Genomic DNA, 12,511 nt, shown 5'->3' on the forward strand with positions numbered 1-12,511 from the left:
GTCAGTGTAGGTAACTTACAACTTATGTAGTCAATGTAGGTAGCTTACAATCTAAAGGTTATAAGCTATGTAGGGAAGGTGGTTAGGCGCCAAAAGCAAGGGAGAAGAGATGGGCTTTGAGTAAGGACTTGAAGATGGGCAGGGAGGGCGCATGGCGTATGGGCTCGGGAAGTCTGTTCCAGGCATAAGGTGATGCGAGGCAGAAGGGGCGCAGTCTGGAGTTAGCGGTGGTAGAGAAGGGTACAGATAGTAGTGATTTGTCCTGAGAGCGGAGGTTACAGGTAGGAACGTACGGGGAGAGGAGGGTAGAGAGGTAAAGGGGGGCTGCAGATTGAGTGCACTTGAAGGTCAATAGGAGAAGCTTGAACTGTATACGGGAGCGGATCGGGAGCCAGTGAAGCGACTTGAGGAGAGGGGTGATATGAGAGTATCGATTCACGCGGTAGATAAGACGTGCGGCGGAATTTTGGACAGATTGAAGGGGGGATAGATGGCTAAGCGGGAGGCCAGCGAGAAGAATGTTGTAATAGTCAAGACGAGAGGTAACGAGCGAGTGGACGAGGGTTCGGGTGGTCTGTTCAGAGAGGAATGGGCGAATTTTGCTAATATTAAAGAGGAAGAAGCGACAGGTTTTAGCTGTCTGCTGGATATGGGCAGAGAAGGAGAGGGAGGAGTCGAAGATGACTCCGAGATTGCGGGCTGAAGAGACGGGGAGGATGAGGGCATTGTCAACAGAGACGGAAAGTGGGGGAAGAGGAGAAGAGGGTTTGGGTGGAAAGACAAGGAGCTCGGTCTTTGCCATGTTCAGTTTCAGATGCCGGTTGGACATCCAGGCAGCGATGTATGAGAGGCAGGCCGAAACTTTGGCCTGGGTTTCGACTGTGATGTCGGGAGTGGAGAGATAAAGCTGGGTGTCATCAGCATAGAGATGGTATTGGAAACCATGTGATGAGATCAGCGAGCCCAGGGAAGAGGTGTAGATCGAGAAAAGAAGCGGTCCAAGGACAGATCCTTGAGGAACCTTGAGGAACCCCAACAGTGAGCGGGATATTAACATTAGCACATGGCCATTAATAGTGAAAATAAAAAATCGACCATTTTCCAACTATGGTAAAACTGGCCTTAGCTGCGGGAAAAGCCCACATAAGGTTATGCTAAAACTACTTCTTAACATAGCTTAGTCAAAAGAATCCATAGCTCTTCCCATAAACCCCAAGTTTCCCATGTGTAAACACAAAGCTGTGTAATAATTTAAACACCCAGTCATAGCCTCAGAGGTCCCATGAATAGCCTGCCAGGCAGACCCAGATATGTGACTGTCTGAATTTCCACTACTAGCCTATTGTAAAACAAATTCTGCAAGAACGTGGGTTCCATAATATAGTTCACAGCACCTAAGATATTGATAATGACTTCATGGAACCCAGTACTCCATTAGAATTGCTGAGGACTACTGTAATGTGGTATATTTAGGACATTTTGAAAAAATCTTCCAGCAGATTCTAAATGTTGCAGCTGAGGCCATTCACATATAGTAAATGATCAGTTAGAGTGAGACCATTACTCCTGTCTCTGCCTCAGCTTAGCGGTTATCTCCTGCTGAATATCCTGGTTAGTGGCTAGCCGCTAACCAGCTGTATTGGGTGACATACCTGCTTATTTTTGAAAGGAGAAAAACGCCCATTTTCGGGAGGGGCGTCCATTTCCCCTGGGCGGCCAAATCGGTATAATTGAAAGCCGATTTTGGTCGTCTTCAACTGCAGTCCGTCGCGGGAACGAATAAAGTTGATGGGGGCGTGTCGGAGGCGTGGTGAAGGTGGGACTGGGGCGTGGTTATCGGCCAAGCAGAGATAGGCGCGCTCGGCTGATAATGGGGAAAAAAGGCGTTGTTAGCGAGAATTTAGGACACTTTTTTTGGACCCTTTTTTCTCACGAACAGGTCCCAAAAAAGTGCTCTAAATGACCAGATGACCACCGGAGGGAAACGGTAATCACCTCCCCTGACTCCCCCAGTGGTCACTAACCCCCTCCCACCAAAAAAAACCCACTTGCAAAAACCTTATTTCCCAGCCTCTATGCCACCCTCAAATTCCGTACCCACCTCCATGACAGCAGAATGTGTTCGATCCTCTCACAGCGTTTCCCTGGGTCAGATGTGGCTCTCGGGTGCACTGCAGGGTCACATCAGCATTGCATTGTGGTGGCTGTAGGGTATTGGGCTCCGTGATTTCACTAGCTTGTGTTGGTAGTTGGTAGGCTCTTCTCCCATCGTGCTTTTCCCTCTGCTTACTGGGTCAGAGTGTGCCCTGTTTTGTTTCCGGTAGTCCACAAGGTAGTGGCCATTGTTGTAAGTCAGTTTTAGATCCCTTTCGTGTGTTAGCCACGTTACAGAACTTAGTTCTTACCTTGAATGTTGCTGAAAGAGGGCATTGTACACCATTCTGCCAGCTCTGAGCTACTGCTAATCTTAGTACCAGGGAGAATCATTGCCAGTGGGGCACAACCTCTGATCTGCAGTTAACTGTGAGTAAACGCGGTTATTGAAATAAAGGACGTTTTCAGCGAGATTAGTCTTACGGTGTGAACTGCTGTGCCAAGGTTATACAGCAGCAACAAGTCCTGTCCCTGGAGCAGTTTCAGTGGGTAATGCAGTGCGCTTCAGGCAGGCGGACCCAGGCCCATCCCCCCCTACCTGTACCACTTGTGGTGGTAAATGGGAGCCCTCTACCCCCCCCCCCAAACCCACTGTACCCACATGTAGGTGCCCCCCTTCACCATTAAGTGCTATGGTAATGGTGTAGAGTTGTGGGGAGTGGGCTTTGGGGGGGATTTGGGGGTCTCAGCACCCAAAGTAAAGGAGCTATGCACCTGGGAGGTAATTTAATGTTTTTTCCTATTTTTTAAAAGTGCCCCCTAGGGTTCTCGGTTGGTGTCCTGGCATGTGAGGGGGACCAGTGCACTATGAATCCTGGCCCCTCCCATGACCCAAAGCTTTGGATTTGGTCGTTTTTGAGCTGGAACGCTTCGGTTTCGATTATCGCTGAAAAACGAAAACGCCCAGCTCAAACAAACGCCCATATCTCAAAAACGCCCACATCCAATGCATTTGCCTGGCACAAACCGTATTTGTGAAACTAAAGATAAACGTCCATCTTTTTCAAAAATACGATTCGGCCCACCCCTTCACAGACCCGTTCTCAGAGATGGACGTTCTTACACATGGGCGTTTGTGTTCGATTATGCCCCTCATAGCTGGTTAGGTGGGGATATTCAGCGCCTAATTGGCTATGTTGAGCAGTTAAAATAGGCCACTTAAATAGCAGGCCTATCTTTGACTGCTAAAACATTAACCAGTTAGCACTGAATATTTATTTATTTGTATCCCACATTTTCCCACCTATTGGCAGGCTCAATGTGTCTTACATAGTGCCCTGAGGCGATAGCCACCTACGGTGAAGAAACAAATATAGATTGAAGTTATTTGCAATGAAATGAATATAAACAGACACATCAAGGGATCATAAAAAGGGAAGTTATGTAATGAATATAAAGTTCAATACAAGTTTGGATTTCTTTGTGTTGTTGGATTTAGGTAATTAAGTTGGGTCATATTGTCATAGCCGGTTAACATTCAGCAGTCAAAGTGAACCTGGATATTCAATGCCGGTTGCCTGATACAACCCAGCAGTCAATATCCAGGTTTAACACTTGTGATGGACAGCAACCGCACTGCCTACCACCAGCCAAATATTGGACCCTTTATTCTTAACTTTATTTTAGTCCTGAATCTACGTTTTTAGAGGTCTGAGTTGCTAATGAAGCATAATACATTAAAATAATCCACACGAAATTAGTTCTTTAGAGAAGTACCCATTAAATACAGTTATTAAATTTTATCTCCCTAGTATAATTAGAGAAATCTGTGTTCCATAGGTATGTTTTATTGGTCTTATGGGGGGGTTAATTGTCTTTGGAACATTGAACTAAGGGATTGTTACATGTTACTTAACATTTTTTTAAATGTTGTTCTTACCCAAAATCTATTAGTTTTATCTAGGATCCTATGTATTAAACATTTTCCCCATAAACTTAAAGGGCAAAATCCTTTAGTGCACCTGGTCAATAGAAATTTATCTTGTAGATTATAAATATATGGCAGCTAAAAGACCTCTGCTTTATTGGAGGATATAATGACTCTATGCTGTAATTAAATGGTGCCTGATACATACCTACCTCAATTCGACCACAATATAACCTGTATTTGTTAACCGACTGGTGAACGCCTGTATGGTACTATGTAAGCCACATTGAGCCTGCAAATAGGTGGGAAAATGTGGGGTGCAAATGTAACAAATAATAATAATTAAATATATTTTGCATATTGAAAAGTTTTTATGTCTTGTTTTGATGCTGGCAGCAATGCGATTTGCTAATTTAGGGGCCCTTTTACTAAGGCAAGCTGAAAAATGTCCTGTGGTAGTGTAGACACGTGTTTTGGACACACACAGAATCATTTTTCAGCGCAGCTGTAAAAAAAATGCCTTTTTCTTATTTCCAACAATTTCTAACAAGGTTTATAATAGGTTTAATAGAGCCTACCTGTGTTCAGTCACAGTAACTGAGCTAATTTGAATAGTCCTGGATGAATAAAGGGTTGTTTCTGTTATATGAAGTGAATTTATAAGAACATAAGTGTTGCCATACTGGGACAGACCGAAGGTCCATCTAAGCCCACTATCCTGTTTCCAACAGTGGCCAATCCAGGTCACAACTACCTGGCAAGATTCCAAAACAGTAAAACAGAAATAAGCAGTGGATTTTCCCCAAGTCTATTTTAATAATGGCTTACGGACTTTTTTTTTTTTTTTTTTAAGGAAATTATCCAAATTCTGCTAAGCTAACTGCTTTTACTACATTCTCTGACAACAAATTCCAGAGTTTAATTACAAATTGAGTAAAGAAATATTTTTTCCGATTTGTTTTAAATTTTATACTTCCTTAGTAGCTTCATTGAAGCAGAGGGCCAAAGATGCCAATCTTGGAGCTGCCAAAAGAATTGGATAAAGATATTCAAACATGTAGATTGAAATGACTTTATAGCACTCCTCCAATGTGTTTGAATATTTAAGGGGCACTTTTAAAGTGGAAACAGTTATGCACAATCAAGAAATGCCTCAGTCAGGCCTCCCTTCCAAAGACAGGAAACCATTGAGGAAGGTAACTGGGAGGTCTATGACTGAGATTGGGGAAACTGTTGACTCTTTTTAACAGTTTCAAGATTATTCCATGGGCATGGCCAGTATGGGAGGGTGTCAAGAAGGAAGCCATGGCAGAAAGCCATACGATATGCACCATAGTAATGGGAAGAGAAACCTTTAGGGGGAGGGTCAGTGGTGGTGGTGGGGGGGGGGGAATCGAAAGTAGAGAGAGCCAGGGCTAAATCTGTGGGGCCCCATGTCCCCATGGCCCCACCCAGCTACGCCCCTGAGAACCAGGGGAGCCCAGCTGAAATCCCACTGCAGCTGCTTATCATCTTGGGCAAGTCACTTAACTCTCTGTTGCCTTAATACCAACTCATATTGTTTATTTTCTGGAGACAGAAAAATTCCTGCTGTACCTGAATGTACACCACTTCAATAGCTTTTGGACTTGCATACAGTATATAAGAAATTAAATAAAGCAAATCTGGTAATACCCTATCTACAGGAACGGATGGTGCTAATCACATTTTGTTACGAGGATGCTTTGGAGGCCTGTGAAGATCAAGAGAAAGATGGATGATGCAATATACAGGCAGATCCTGGAGAAAAACCTGTTCCAACCTGCCCTAGATCTGGGACCGGAAGGAAGATTTACTTTTCAGCAGGATAATGGTATTAAGCATAAAGGGAAAACAAAATAAAGTAGCTTGGCAAGAGGAAGGTGAATGCCCTTAAGTGGCCCAATCAAAGCCCAGACCGAAATCCTATAGAAAACCTGTGACAAGAGTGGGGCATAGACAGACCTTGCGGTGGGAGGGGGCCAGAGCCCGAGGTGGGGGGGGGCACATTTTGGTGTGCCTCCTTACCGCCCTGCCACCTCGCCACTGCAAATACCTTGGCTGGCAGGGGTCCTCAACCCCTACCAGCTGAAGCAGGACAGGCAACGCGGTGGCGCCAGAGACCGGCGCTGGATGAAGGCTTCAGCTAGTGGGGGTTGGGGACCCCCACCAGCAAAATCAGGGGCCCAGGCCCTCGCGGCCCAACCTAGCTACATCATTGGACAAGACTTGCAGTCCACAGAGGATCCACGTTCTATCCGAAAGAGCGTAAAGCTGGTAGGCACTTATCCCCAAAAAACTGACGGCTGTCATTACTGTGGAAAGGGCCTCCGCCAAGTATTGAGTCAAGTTGTGAAATTATATGCAATGAAGGGGTTATAGTTTTGTAACACAATGTTTATTCCTGAAGGTATCTTGTAAGAGAGCATAGATTTCAATTTCTCTCCTTTGTTTTATGTCTGTGTTTAAGTATTCAGAATGGATGATGTACTTTATAAAAAAAACTTCTTAAATAAAAGAATTACTTTGAGTGTTTCTATAATTGTTCTTTTAGGTTTGAAGTGGAGAATATATTGTGTAGATCAGTAAATTAAACTCCTACTTTAATGCATTTTGCATTATATATTTTTTTAGACAGGAGATTGTGGAAAATATACCAGAGTGTTTAGACTTTTACAAAGCACTATATTCGATTTGACTGAAAAAGTTGCCCAGCAATAATACTTGCAACACAAAAACACTGATCACCATCAATTTTTTTCATACACTCAAAGAACCCATGATTAGCTGGAAAATAAACACCTCTATTTACATTTTATGAACACTTCACAAGAGAAGGCTTAGTTTTCAGATGTTTGATCTGTCTAGAATACTGCAATGAGTCAGCTCTTATTCTGGTGGGGGGGGGGGGAAGAAGAGTGGATACCAGAATTCACCTGACACGGAGTGAAAAAGTACGAGAATCTCTTTGATGGACTTCAGCGCTTAAAGGTGGCTCAGACAGTATTCTGAGAATCACAAAGTTCACCTGAATGAAAATGAACACGAGCAGAAGCTGTAATTGCAGCTGTTTGCCTTTCGTTCCCTGATATATGTAAGTTTTTCTCTTATGCCTAGATGCCAGCTCAAATCTTTGGTCTAAGAATAGCTTGAATTTGACAGCAGGGAGCCTCAGGGGAAAAGAAGCGGCATCAGTCTCCAGTGGGATTGGATGCTGTAATTGTGTGAACTATCCCAGCATATTTACAAAGCGTTCATCCATCTCCTGAAATAAATTCTCAAGCTGTTTTCACCCTTCAGCACCACATCTCTTAGCCTCTTTGTGGAGATGCTGAACCTACCAAGAGTTCTCAGAGAATACAACTGATGATTCTTTACTTACAGCTGATCCATCCATGGTAAAGGTTAAGGTAGTCCCCTTGGGGGGACATCACATATGTGACGGTTTTGTGGCAGACTGCTAGTGGGGTGATTTGCCATTGCCTTCCCCAGTCATTTTTACTGCCCCTGTTAGGCCAGATAGTCATTTACCAGCTGAAAGTGGATGGATGACTGAGTTGGCCAAAGACTTTACTACCTGAAAGAAATCCCAGTGTGGGATTTCCACTCAGGTCATGGGCACAATTCAAATCCTGGACTGGGATTTCTGTCAAGTAGCCAGCCTCTGGACACTCAGCCATCTATCCACTTTTGGTTGGTAAATGAGTACCTGGCCTTAGCTGGAAGAGGTGGGGAAAGTAGTAAATTTAATACGAATTGGAGAAATATTTTCTTCACTCAACGTGTAATTAAATGCTGGAATTCATTGCCGGAGATTGTGGTAAAGGTGGTTAGCTTAGCAGGTTTTAAAAAAAGGTTTGGCCGACTTCATAAAGGAAAAGTCCATAGACCATTATTCAAACGGACTTGGGGAAAATCCACTGCTTACTTCTGGGATAAGCAGCATTAAAATGTATTGAGCTTTTTTGGGATCTTGCCAATCTGGATTGGCCGCTGTTGGAAACAGGACGCTGGGCTTGATGGACCTTTGGTCTGTCCCAGTGTGGCAATACTTATGTACTTAGGGGTAAAGATGACTGGAGAAGGCAAAGGCAAACCACCCCACTAATAGTCTGCTAAGAAACTATCACACAAGTGGTGGCCCCCATAAGTCATTAGCTCATGCTTAAATCAAAAGAATTTTGAAACTGTGAGCCCATGGTTAACTCTGTGGTTACTGTGCAGCAGTACAGGAGTGAAGAAGGGGATCCTCAGACTTAGAGCAAAGGCTATAATTTGATCTCTAAAAATCACTACTCAGTATTCAAAGCAATTTACCCAGGTAGGAGAGGCTCCTGCCTGGTTAAATCACTTGTGACTGCTTAAGTGGTGATACTCATCAGCACTTAACTGGACAGTGCCACTGAATAGCTCCACAGACCACCACTGTACTGTCCGGTTAGTGCTGGGGGGGGTCCATGGGCAAAGCTTCATCATACCTACCCCTTTGGACCCTACTGGACCACCAGGCATCTCTACAAGGTAGGCCCAGGGAAGGTGGGAGCCTGGGGGGGGGGGGGATTCGGCTGTCCCTTTTGAATTTTTGGGGTGAGAGGGGATCAGAATTGTGGGAGAAGGAAGCAAAATCAGAGAAGCAGAGGGCATCAACCTGTGTCCCTTAAGCAGGCCCTGGCTGAACATCGGTCAGGACCTGAATAAGATTTGGAGGCCAACACAGCTTTAATTAGTCCTAAATATTCAATGCCGGTGTCCAGATATGACCCAGCACTGAATATCCAGAGTTAAACTGCCTGTGGCAGTCAGCATTAAAAAAAAAAAAAGCTGACTGCCATGGGCTGAACATCAATGAGACTGCAAATCACAGGATCTGCAAAGTGCCTTCCAAGCAAAATAAAGTAATGACATGCTCTTCTCCAAATAACAAGTCTTGTGTCTGTTTATCAATAGTGTAAATATCCCTCTCTTCCCAACATTATCCTCTTAACAGTCAATACAAAGGTTGTAAGATTTATTAAGAGGACAATGTTGGGAAGAAGGATATTTACATTGTTTACATACTTATTATTTGGAGAAGGGCAATGTGGTTTGGAAGACATTTTATGGATCCTGTGATTGACAAATAAAAGCAGTAATTTTTGAAGTTGAAATGATACCCTGTGCTCTGAGTCTAAGGATCACTTTCTTCACATATATTGAGTATGAAAGATTTTTTTTTTTTTTGTTACTAGTGTTCTGAGAGGCAGTGAAGCCGGAATTCAGATCCCACTTCTCTCAGCTGTGCCCCTTATAACCTTGAGCAAGTTCTTTCACCCTCCATTACTCATTTACTAGTGTATATTAGAGCATGTTAATATGATTTAACTCATGTTAAATAATGCAAGCCTCATTGTTCTCGCTATGCACTTAACTCATATTAATGCATATTAATTCATTATTTTACATTAGTAAATGAGGTCTTGCGATTGGAAGCCCTCTTGTCTAGAGACTTGACAACTGCATCTGAATTTGCAACTCACCTTGAGCTCAGATTTCAAAAGGCAAGTAAGGAGATCTACAAATCCAGATCTCGAACCTGACTCTTTCACTTGATGAAATATGCTGGTGCCTTGTCTATTTGATTAGAATGGATTCAGTAGCCTAGCTGAATAAATGAAACAGATTGCTTCAGTTGCATTTAAACTAGTAGTGGCATGAAAAGAGGTGAGGTGGATGCAGTGGCGTACCAAGGGGGGGGGGGCGGTGGGGGTGGTCCGCCCCGGGTGCATGCCGCTGGGGGGGTGCCGTGGCGCGCGCCTGTCGCCCTGTCTCTGCGTTCGCATGTGTTCACTGCTCCCTCTGCCCCGGAACAGGTTACTTCCTGTTCCGGGGCAGAGAGAGCAGTGAACACATGCGAACTCAGAGCCGACAGGCGCGTGCCGCGGCACCCCCCCCCAGCGGCGATCTGCCCCGGGTGTCAGCCAGCATTGGAATGCCACTGGGTGGTTGCTTAAGAAATGGAAGGTTAAGGTAAAGGTAGTAGTGCAAAAATTCGACTAGGAGCTCCTAAAGACAGTGGTTCTCTGTCTTTAAGCTCTAAATTATTTCTTGTATTTTATCCATGTGTTGAGTATTTCAATTTAGGAAGAGGTCAGTTTGAGACCACTTCCCATCTCTCCCCCCCCCCCCCCCCCCACACACACACACACTATTCAGCACTCCTGGCTAGTTCAATAGCACTTAATCGGCTATCTGTGAATATTTAGCAGGAGATAGCCAGTTATCTCCCATTGAATATTCTCAGTCAGTGCTTAGCCCCAAATTCTATATATTGAGCCTTAAATTCCATGCAGAAATTAACAATGTGCATAGCTTAATTGGTTAACTAGCTAATCAGCACTGCAAATAGGATGTTATCAAGTAATTATCAGCACTAATTGGCATCAATTAAGATTTATATGCACAACTTGCTAAGCAGATTCTGTAATGTGCACATAAATTCCAAGTCTCACAGTTGAAAAGGGGGCGTGGTTATGGAGTGGAATGGGTGTTTCTAAAATCTATGCACATTATTATAGAATACACCTGCTCTGTGCCTAATATAGGTGTTAGGGTTTACACCAAATACAACATGGCCTAAATGGACGCAACCAAATGTGATCACGTGGAGACATGCTTGGCATATTCTATATACCGCAAGGAAATTTAAGCCTCATTTTATAAAATTTAGGTATACTTTAGAGAATACGCATAGGCATATTTTATTTTTACTGCATGGATTTTTCAGATGCCATATATAGAATTTACTACTTAGCAGCTAATCGGTTATAGCACGTGATATAACCAATTATCCACTAATATTCAGTGCATCACCAGCTAAGGTTCGCATTAAAATTGGACCGCCAAAATAGTAGGCCTATCTTTGGCTGGTTTAAACTTTACTGGCCTAAAGTTAAGAAGGCAAATGCCACCTTATACTAGTATTCTATAAAAGTAACTACACGCCATTTAGAATTTGCACTTAAAACATATCATCCTAGTGCCTAACTGTAACCAGCCTTTATAGAATTACCTCCAAAGTGCTAAACATGATTTAGTAAAAGCAGGACCCCAAATGTAGGATAAGTGATCGGGCCACTAATTAACTCCATACAATGCCTGATGTGCTGTCCCTGCCCTATTATTTCTTTCTTTAAGTATTCACAGTAGGATTTCATACAGGTGGATGAAGATATATATATATATTTTTTAATATCACAGGTGAAGCCCTTGACTTGGTGTTAGTTAGAAGCTCTGTCAGCACGCCTTTCACTGATCCAGACTGATACAAGCAAAGAAAACATACCTAACCTTTAAACCTATCTGAAGGAATGTGTTTATCTTCTTAAAGTAGGCATTCAGAAGACATGGCAATGTATAGATGTCAAGATGCTAGTAACTTTCTATGAGAGGATAACTCTGAGTTTTGCACATTCTTATAGGGCTTGATTAGCCCAAATTTGAAACTTTAGAAAAATTTCCAGCAGAATATGATGAAAGTAATCACACCGTACATACAAGAAGTATCCCGTGGAAGAACCTGCAGCATTGCATGCCTATGTTTCTTCACCGACCAAGGAGGCAGCAATTTAAAAAGCTGCATGTGGGGGAAAAACAAGATACTGGAACCAACATAGATGTGGGAGCAGCTTTTTACCAAGTTTATTCAAGAATTATCTACCCCACTCTCAATCTGCACATGCACCCTGATCCCTTCCTGTCAGTGCAGGTTCCCCGATCCCCTGTGGTATTAGATTCCTCCTAGAGACAGCTGATTCCCCCCATTGCATCAGCTCCCTTCCTTGATACCAATACCCCCCCCCCACACACACACACACATCAAGAACCCTCTCTCCTGCCATCCAGTCACATTGCTTTATATCACCCTTAAACCTTCCTTGACATTCAGTGCTCCTATATGATGAAACTCCTCCACTGACATAAATCCCCCCCCCCCCCAACATCAAACCCATCTCTCCTGATATCCCATCCCTCCTGCATCACATCACCCCATAAAATTCTCCTTGATGTTTGATCCGCCCCCACATAACGAACCTCTCCTCTGACATTCATTCCCCCTGCATAGAGAGACCCTCCCTTAACATACAGTCTTCTGCATTAAGAACCTCCTCCCCATCATTCAGTTCCCCTACATTAGATTCGCCCATAAATCCCTTTGACATCCAGTCCCTTTGGATCAAGAACCATCTCCCTGACGTCCAATCCATTCCCCATGTGAAGAAACTCCTCTTCCCACATCAACCCCCACCCCCATGGCATATAGAAACCCACTGATGACTTTCCTCAAGACTCCTTCACTGCCCACTCTCTGATTCCAACCCCTGCTTTACCAGGGACTCTGGAACCTAGTAGAAACTGAAGTGATCCCAGTTGCAACTTCTTCTTTGTCTTCAGGATCCAAAATGGTGCCCATGACCAACAGCAGTAATCTATGGA

The sequence above is a fragment of the Microcaecilia unicolor genome, chromosome 8, assembly GCF_901765095.1.
Source record: "Microcaecilia unicolor chromosome 8, aMicUni1.1, whole genome shotgun sequence".
NCBI lineage: Eukaryota > Metazoa > Chordata > Amphibia > Gymnophiona > Siphonopidae > Microcaecilia > Microcaecilia unicolor.